Raw genomic sequence first — 9,368 nt, 5'->3', positions numbered from 1 at the left:
ACTCTTTGTCCTTATGTCCACTGATGTGTCTTCAGTTACATCATATCACTCATATAGTGATTGCTTCACATGTATTATAATGAGAATAATTCTTAAAACGGGAAATCACTAAATGAATAGACACTCATGTTTTCATGTATATAAAACATATGTGTCCAATTAAATTTGAAACAATGTTCTTCCTGCAACTTTGTACAAAAATAATTGTTCCGGTGTGTTATTAATGTTCCAGGAGATAGAATATAGATGTGTTTTCAGCACAAAGGTAATCGGACACTTGATAAGAGTCTCATATGGTCCTATTCATAACTGTTCTCAGCGTGTTAAAGGCTTTTATTTCAGGCTTTTGGGAGTTAGGGAGAGTAAGATATCACATTTTCTCTGTCAGGTAGGGAGGTAATTTAAGAGGAAATGTTCTCTCTGTTCAAAGCAGATGTTTTATCTGTCCTTCACTGGGCTCTCTGCAGCTCCTCCTCCCTAAACAGACACACTTATCTTGACAGTGATGGCTCATTCTCTCTTGAAACTGTCTCAGCGTATATATTGTTTACATAGTTTGTGTGGAATGAGTATGGCTATTCTGCACTAGTGTCTATTCTGCACTAGAGTTTGCATTATGTACATTAAGATACATATAGTGATCCCATGAAAACTTCTTATCAAATGGTATATTTCATAGCAGGATGCAGGAAAGACAGAGTTGTTCAAAGCTATAGCATCAGCCACTAACAGATGAATATTCTTTTCTGATTTTTGCCATTAATATAAAACTAGGTTTTTAAAGTTGTATGTGGTGGAATGTTTGCGAGCAGCTTTGCTGTATTAAACATCAGCCTCTTACCACACTAGGGGGCATTGGAAATCAATATTTCCCTTTAATCATTTTCATAAACCATATTTCTTTCCGATTGGTGGAGTGTGAGTTTCATATTGACCAATACAAGATTGTATATTTTCCACAATATTTATATTTTGATGTTTAGAACAGCTATAATCATGAACTTTCACCATAACAGCTTATTATGTTTCCTATTTCAGGCTATTTTTAGATCAAACAACTTAACATTCATAACAATATTCATCATCATCCTATAGTATAACATTTAGTATTGATATCTCATACTGTACGAACTCAACGACACAAAGTCTGTGTTTCTTCTGGAACAATCAGTGCATTTATTGTAGTACTTGCAGATACATGAACTCCAAAGCAGTTTATTTTAAGGGTTATGTGACCTATTTAAACTAAATGTCAGCTCACACCTTACCTTAAATATAACAACTTGTTATAATTACTAAAAATAACTCCAGTTGCTTGGGTGATTCCTGCCCTTTAGAGCCATACTGCTGTTTGAGATTAATTTGCAAAGCAGTGTGTTGCGTTCTCTATCAAACATGGGCATCACAAATTGTCCAAGTGCAGCTATCCGTGTGCGTTATGTGTCTAGCTTCCCTTTGCTATCGCTGGAAAGCACCATGCTGTCTGGCCAAGATAAAGCACCTCATGACAGAAAAGCTTTTTACTTTCATATTCCTTTAATTAGCTGAGGCATCTTCTGCGTATTCAGAATTAAATAGAACATCTTTTGGTTGGTTGTAATTCTTGTTTCTCGAAAACCTGACTTGTCTCCTGTTCATTTATGTTTTCTATGGGATGAAACCCTATAGGATAAGACACTTTATTTATTATTATTTGTGCATAAATTGTAATGAATGTAATTGAAAAAATATATAGAGAGAGAAAATGAAGAGTTCAGATGCAAAAACCTTTAAGTGCCATTTGAGATTTTCTTCAAAAAATATAATTTATTTCAGTCTACTGTGTGTAGGTTCAATAGTTTCTCTTTCATGGCAAAGAATAAGTTCTTTTTAGGGTCTTCAAAGTGAAATAACTCAACATAAATAAAGGAGGCTGAGAATAATGCTCATTTTCTATGGACATTTCAGATGACGTTTTTGCATCTGAACTCTTCAAATATATTTGTTTACTAGTTATATTGGTCACACTTTATTTTGATGGTCTGTTTGTTGAATTTAAGTTACATTGCATCTACATGCCAACTAATTCTCATTAGATTATGAGTAGACTGTTAGGTTGGGGCAGAGATCGCGTTAACTGAATTATTTTCCGTCATTGACAGATTTTTTTTCAGCAGTGATGGAAAAATCTGAAGGTGATCCGTTATTTTGACGGATTATGCTGAGGGTGATCTATTGTAATTTGTAGCTAATTGTACCTCCCACTCTTGTCCAGTGGATGGCAATTGTCCTTGTTTTGTCTCCTGTTTGTCACCGCTGCGTATAGTTGCAAAAATTTTACAGCAGCTGAGTGTGAGAAGTTTCTTTAAACGGCCAAATAGTTGTGATATTAATAATAATGTTGAAAAAAGAGTAAGTGATGCAGTGGACGATGAAGAACAAATAGACAAAAATCCTCAGTCGCCGACAGCTGTTATGAGCCAACCAAGGAGGTCAGGTGCTTTGGAGTGCGTTGTGAGCACTACCAAACGCAGAGGGGTTCAGCCGCGCCCCTGGTGCAGAAGGAGCGCATGCTGTAGTATTTTTTTTTCTGGTGAAACGAGTGCTTGCAGGATCGGGAAATCCCACATTTAGAGAATACAGCAAACTTAGTTCTGATCACAGCCTTAGGAGAAATGTTTCCTCACTACAAAACGCTGGCTGAAGTGGCGCTAGTAAATCCGGTCTTTGGTCACGAGAAGTCGACTTTCCGAGGCAAAGACACAGAATTTAATGACAACTGCCTCTGCATCAGTCTCCCTTGATGCGTTTACTTATGCACAGGCAAGCACCCAGTTCAGGTCAACGCAGGAGGAAGATATGAGTTAAGGCAGATAACAGTTTTTGTTCATTTGTCAAATAAATAAATGAATAATTTAGCCTATATGATCGTCGTGCAAGTTCATTATTATAATAGTAGGTTAATAATAGCAATAATAATAGGTTATGACAGAATTTTTACAACCCTCTCTGTCAAAATGACGGACAATGAGAAAGTCTAACGCGACCTCTGGGTTGGGGTTAGGATTAGTGTAAGTTGACATGCATTTGCAGTTTCTTATAGTCAGTTAAATGTCTGTTGAAGGAGCAGTAGCAGCAGATATTAAGCAGACAGTCTACTAATATTCAAATGGACATTCAAAATAAAGTGTTACCGTTATATTTTAGGAACTGGTCACTCAAACATTATTTGGGAAGCAAGGAAGGTCCTCAATGGCATGTTCTAAAACCCCATCGCAGTTGTATTTTACATTTTGGTGAAGTAATGCCTAAATTGTATGATTTCATTCAAACATTTTCATTCAATCTGCTCACACAACAGTGATGGTTATGTTAAACAATATGCTTACTCATTTCTAATGCTTACTGATGAACTATATGCTTACTCACTGATGCTTACTCATTTCTAGTAGTCAAACATTTCCGTACAAATTATTATGAACAAGCCACCAATACATTGAACCCTAAATGATTTACATTATATTGAAATGGCTTCTTGGAAACCACACTTTTTGGAACCTTTTTTAAATGAGTGCAGATTAATTGTGTAAATTCCTGAATTTTGAAGACATCAAAACACTCCACTGTTTCTATTACTCCATGTTCTGAGATGTTCCAGTCTGTCATCATGAATGAATTGCAGTCTAATTTGTAAAACTTTTATTTAAGGATTAAACTTAGAGAAGAAAAGTTAATAAATTGTGTGGCAAATGTAATTTACTCAATCTTGGGTTGTTTATATAGCTAATTGAAATAGTATGAAGCATATAAAATGTCTTCAAGAAATAACAAATCAATAGAATTATTATTATAACTTTTTTTTGCAAAACAAGCATGGTACTATATTTTAAATGTCTATTTTAATTTATATCTATAATATGCAGTGCACTTAGTGAGTAAGGTAAGTTAAAGTAATGTGCATGGCTAACAATTGGCCATTACCCTCAACAGAGCCTCTACTATTTACTGGGCTCCCTCACCTCTTTCTTCAAACATATAGAATGATTTAAATTATTTGAATGCAATGTTATCCTCTCATTTTTTAAATTGCCTACCTAATGTGCACATTGTGGAGCTGTTGTGTTGTGGATAATCCCTTGGCGTGGCTTTTCCGTGTGAATAGAGACTCTGATTTCCCACAGGTGTGCAGATACAGTCCTGTCAGATGTTTTCCTGCCATATAGGCTGACAGGAATGGGATCTGTTGGTTTTTCATGTTTCATCTCAGGGTTTGACAGTGATGGTGCTTTTGGTAAGGAGGTGAGCAGTAGTTCATCTTGGGCTCTCGCCTCTCTGAAAAAGAGATTGAGATGTGCTTGTGTGACACCTCTGTGAGTGTGAAATATGCAGGCCCAAACCATAGCATGTTGAAGAAAGACGGAGACTCTCAGAGAACCTACATTTGTGACAGCTATTGATTTATGTGAGAGGGTCTCAGTGTGACCTTTTAGGGCCTTTCCCCAAAGAGAAGCCTGGGAAAGAAAAAGACAAATAGATTTAGAGAGTCAGTATCCTCTGAATATTAATGTAATGCGCATAGATTAATCCTTCATGGGCTAATGAAGATTAGATAAATAGGGTTACAAGCAATGCTACTAAGCATGTGATAAAATTACAAGCTAATTATAATAGTGCCCTGCCGGAAACTGCTGCATGCTTTAAAGATGTATAACAGCTCTCAGCATATTGTAAAAATGTCAGGAGAATATAGTGTAAGCTAGTAAAATCGATTCATTTCAGCTACTCAGGCATCTCTTAAAGATTTAGATTTTTGCTAAATAAATAGATGGCAGATTCAATACATAATGGAGCAAAGTTTTTTCCACTTATAGACTTTTGGTTGGTGTACAATAATATACTATTAGACAAAGTTATCAAAACAAATCCCATCCATACAGATCTAAACTAAAAACACTGTATTATGCACATCTGGCTATTTATTGGCTGTAAAGAAACACTATGCACACACAACCTTGTTGTTGTTTTAGAAATTGATAGCCTCTGATATTTTTTTTCATACTATGGATGTCAATACCCAGCAGACACATAATGTCATAAGACGTTAATATTATTTATTAGATTTAGGTCACCACCATAGGGCAGGGCAATATGGCAAAAATGCAATCTCATTAATTATTTTCCATATTGAATAACAATATATATTTTGATATACGCTGTTAATGCTTCCAAATATAAAAAAGTACCCCAACAATGACTGAAACCAGAAAAATTAGAGGGTCCATTAAATGGCAAAACATTTTCAGGGATAAATTCGGCCAAAAATTTGGTGCATCTCTATTATCAGCACATTTTCAGATTCACATTGTTGTACATTTCTGCTGTGTGATTGGCACTTACAGTGCATCCAGAAAGTATTTAAAGCGCTTCACTTTTTCCACATTTTTTTATGTTGCAACCTTATTCCAAAATGGATTAAAATAATTTATTTCCTCAAAACTCTACATATAATACCCCATAATGACATTGTGAGAAAAGATTTTTTTTAAATTCTTGCAAATTTATTAGTTGTAAAAATCCAATCCACCAATCAGGCCTGTATGGTAGAGTGGCTAGACGGAAACCACTGCCCACCTAAAAATTTGCCAAAAGGCATATGAAGGATTCTCAGACCATCAGAAACAAAATTCTCTGGTCTGATGAGACTAAAATTGCACACTTCTGAGTTAATGCCAGGTGTTACATTAGGAGAAAACCAGGCACCACTCATTACCAGGCTAATACCATCCCTACAGTAAAGCATGGCGGTGGCAGCATCATGCTGTGGGGATGTTCTTTCAGCAGCAGGAATTGAAAGATTAGTCAGGATAGAGGGTAAGTTGAATGCAGCAATGTTCAGAGACATCCTAAATGAAAACCTTCAAAGTGCTCTTTAACTTAGACTGGGGTGACTGTTCATCTTCCAACAGGACAAGGATACAAAGCACACCGTCAAAATATTAATGGAGTGGCTTCACAACAACTTGGTGATTGTCTTTAAGTGGCCCTGCCAGAGTCCAGATCTAAAAAAATTTTTTTAAAATATTTCTTTACATTGTCATTATGGGGTTATTGTGTGTAGAATTTTGAGCAAATAAATGAATTTAATCCATTTTGCAATAAGGCTGTAACATAAAAATAGTGGAAAAAAGAAGCGCTATGAATACTTTCCGCATGCACTGTAGATCATTATAGAGTAAACAGTTCCAGAGGTTATCAATGTTATTGACAAAGCTTATTGCGATTCGATATAGTATTGTTAATGGACAATGTTATTTTACGTCCAATAATGTTATGAAATGACATTCATACTTTGTTGATTTTAAATTGTGTTGGAAAATGACCAAATTCCAACATCGAGCCAACATCTTAAACCAGCATCATATTGATGTCAAATACTTACATTTATCCATCAGATATGGCAACCAAAATCCAGTATCTGATAGACGTCATATTGGTAACGTCCACACAACATCAAGCTGTAACACTGTAGACGTTGATATTTTGTTGTTTTTAGGTTGCATTGGAAAGTAACCAAAATGCAAGTCTATTTGACCTTGGACATCTATGTCGGCCTGACGTTGGGTTCTCACATCAACCCTATTTTAATTTCCAAAAAAATTGTAATGCTCCACGACGTTGGGGTACAACGTCTATCTGACGTCATGTTGACGTCCTGTGCCTGCTGGGTTGCTACAATCTTTTTTTTTTTTTTCAAAGTATTTTCTTTTGTGTTCAACAGAAAAAAAGAAACTTATAAAGGTTTGGAATCAATTAAGAGTGAGTAAATTTTCATATTTGGATGAGCTATATCTTTAAATAGCAGAATTGCAATATAGTCGAGTTTTATGGAGTATTTTCATGCTATATTAATCTCCATAATGTTAGAGTCAATTTTAGAATGGCAAACAACAAAGTAATAGGTGAATGAGACTTCATAGGAAAACTTTTGATTTAAGAGGAGAGTTTACCCACAAAATTGAAAATTACATCATCACTTACTCACCATTTACTTGTTTGAAACCTTTTTGAGTTTGTTTCTTCTGTTGATCACAAAATAAGATATTTTTGTTTTAAATCTGCTTGCTAGGACCCATTGAGTTCAATAGTATTTTTTCCCATTATGGAAGTTGATGGGTGCCAGCAACCAGCATTTTTCAAAATAATATTTTGGATTCAACAGAAGAAACAAACTCAGAAATGTTTAAAACTACACAAAGAAAATTAAGGAAGTAACTTATATTTTTGAATGAACTATTAATTTAAGTTTAAAAAATTACAAAGTTGCAAATACTGTATATTGTTAATAGACATCAAGACGCCACCTATATGCTGAAATTGAATTTAAGCTGAATAAATATGTGTCAATAACAAAAGAAGCACATAGGAAAACAGAGAGCAATAGGAAAACAACTGTTAGGAAAGTATCAGGTCATAATGAAGCAAATATGTTATTTAAACACTTCATAAGAACTGTTTCCCCTGTCAGAATGCAGGACAGGCTTTAAAAAAGAGCTTAATACATCAAAAAATCGTACATTTTAAGATTTTAACTGCTCACTGCACACCATTTTTAAAGTAGAGTAACAGGTAAGCTACTGTGTATTTATTTTATTCAAAGACACATGGACATAAATGTTAATGAAACATGTTTGCATATAGCTCAAGTGATACAGCTTGATGCATGCAAAGCCAAGGTCATGAGTTCAGTTCTTAGTGAACGTGTGTTGATAAAAAATGTATAGCTTGAGTGCAGCATAAGTTTTAGCATCTGCCAAATGCATAAATGTAATGCTGTAAAGGGGTTGTGTGACACCTTGTGTGTTATGACTACAATAATGTTGTATTTCTAGAGCTTACGCAATCAGTTTGTCTAGCTGTTTTGAATGCATATGTCGCTCTTGTATTCAACACAATAATACTACAATTCTGTTGATAAAGTCCGGAAGAAGGACAGTGTAATAGAGAGGGACATGTGGCAGGCTTTCAAATAAAATCAATACACCATCTGTCTCACTCAAGGTGTGCTTCTTCTTGACAGGGGGTATTTTTACATCACCGATGAGGAGGTTTGCGCTGCTGCTCTTTGAGTTTTGCTTTTCTAGCTCAACTATTCGAGCTAAACTCTTGTGGAGATCAACAAAAAAAGGACGAGGGACTATTTTGTCCTTTACCTGTTAGGGCTGATTAGGTTGAGTGTGTCACGTCTCTTTTGGACACTTATCAGAGAGGACAAAACTCAAGGCCGACAAGGAAAACAATCAGCAGGAGATACTTAGGAGGAAAAGAGTCTGTGGAAAAAGTGATAGCATTCACTTTACCCCAAGAGAATATGCAAGCGTTTTTTTGTCTCGTTTCAGCTCATGATGGTCCGTCTGACTCTATCACTTTTGTAAATAAAAGATGAGGGTCTTACACGTAAGCTGTTATGTAATGCATAAATAAGAGGATAATTAATATATAATAAATTAGAAATGTTCAAATTTCATGGACGGAGGAAAAATTGCAAGGCCAGTGAAAGACTTTCATCAAGGAGCATCTTCTGATGTGCTCAGAGCACAGCCAATGCTTTTGCAAATATTGGAAAACCATGAACCCAGGGTGCAATGTTATTCATGTTGTTCACTGTTGATGAATTTAAAGAGAGCATCCGATTATTGTGCTATTTTTGTAAGAGCCATGAATATAAATATATTTTAATACATGAGGTATTATAAAACCAACAAGGCTGATGTTGAGGGAATAGAAGTTTTGCACATTATAATTGACAAGAATCGCGTATAGTATCGTTTATGAGCAGGTCAGAGCAGAACAGTTCCTTTGAGCTTCAAATTTAAACTCATTGCTGGAAGTAGAACAGTTTCCACCGCCCCTTCAGTGTGCCTCAGAAGCCTATAGATACGATCCTTGTACATTCATCAGGGTGTTTGCTGTACTCATCAGCTATAGGCGTCATATGAGGCTCGGCATCAGGGAAGACAGGATGTGCTTTGGCACTGGATAAATTGGACAGACAAATATGGCCCCACATCTAATCTCTTTGAAGTGGCATCAGTGCTTGCAGGGGTGTACCAGCCAGGCAAACGTGACCCCACCCCCCATCCCCCACTTGTTTCTGTTTTTGTCTTTGTTGTTTTAGTTTTTTGTTTAATTTGGTTTATTCTTTGTTTATTTTGGATGTGTTTCCATTATGTATTATCCAAAAAATCAAATACTGGTCAAATACAGTTAGCATGTTAGCATAGTTGTTTATTTAACCTAGCATACCATATCGGTTTATGCTAGTTCATTTGTACATGTTGTATACCAACTTATTTTGCCTCATGTTAATTAATATCTTTATTAATTAAAAT

General features: G+C 35.5%; 1 protein-coding gene across 23 annotated transcripts in view; it reads left to right on the top strand.

Moving 5' to 3' along the window:
- The window catches only part of pex5la (peroxisomal biogenesis factor 5-like a), a 139,255-nt gene that overhangs the window by 1,104 nt on the left and 128,783 nt on the right, over positions 1-9,368 (top strand). The gene's annotated exons all lie outside the window — the stretch shown is intronic.

Source organism: Danio rerio, chromosome 6 (genome assembly GCF_052040795.2).
Source record: "Danio rerio strain M-AB ecotype USA chromosome 6, GRCz13ab, whole genome shotgun sequence".
Classification (NCBI taxonomy): Eukaryota; Metazoa; Chordata; class Actinopteri; order Cypriniformes; family Danionidae; genus Danio; species Danio rerio.
This window is presented reverse-complemented; position numbering and strand designations above follow the sequence as displayed.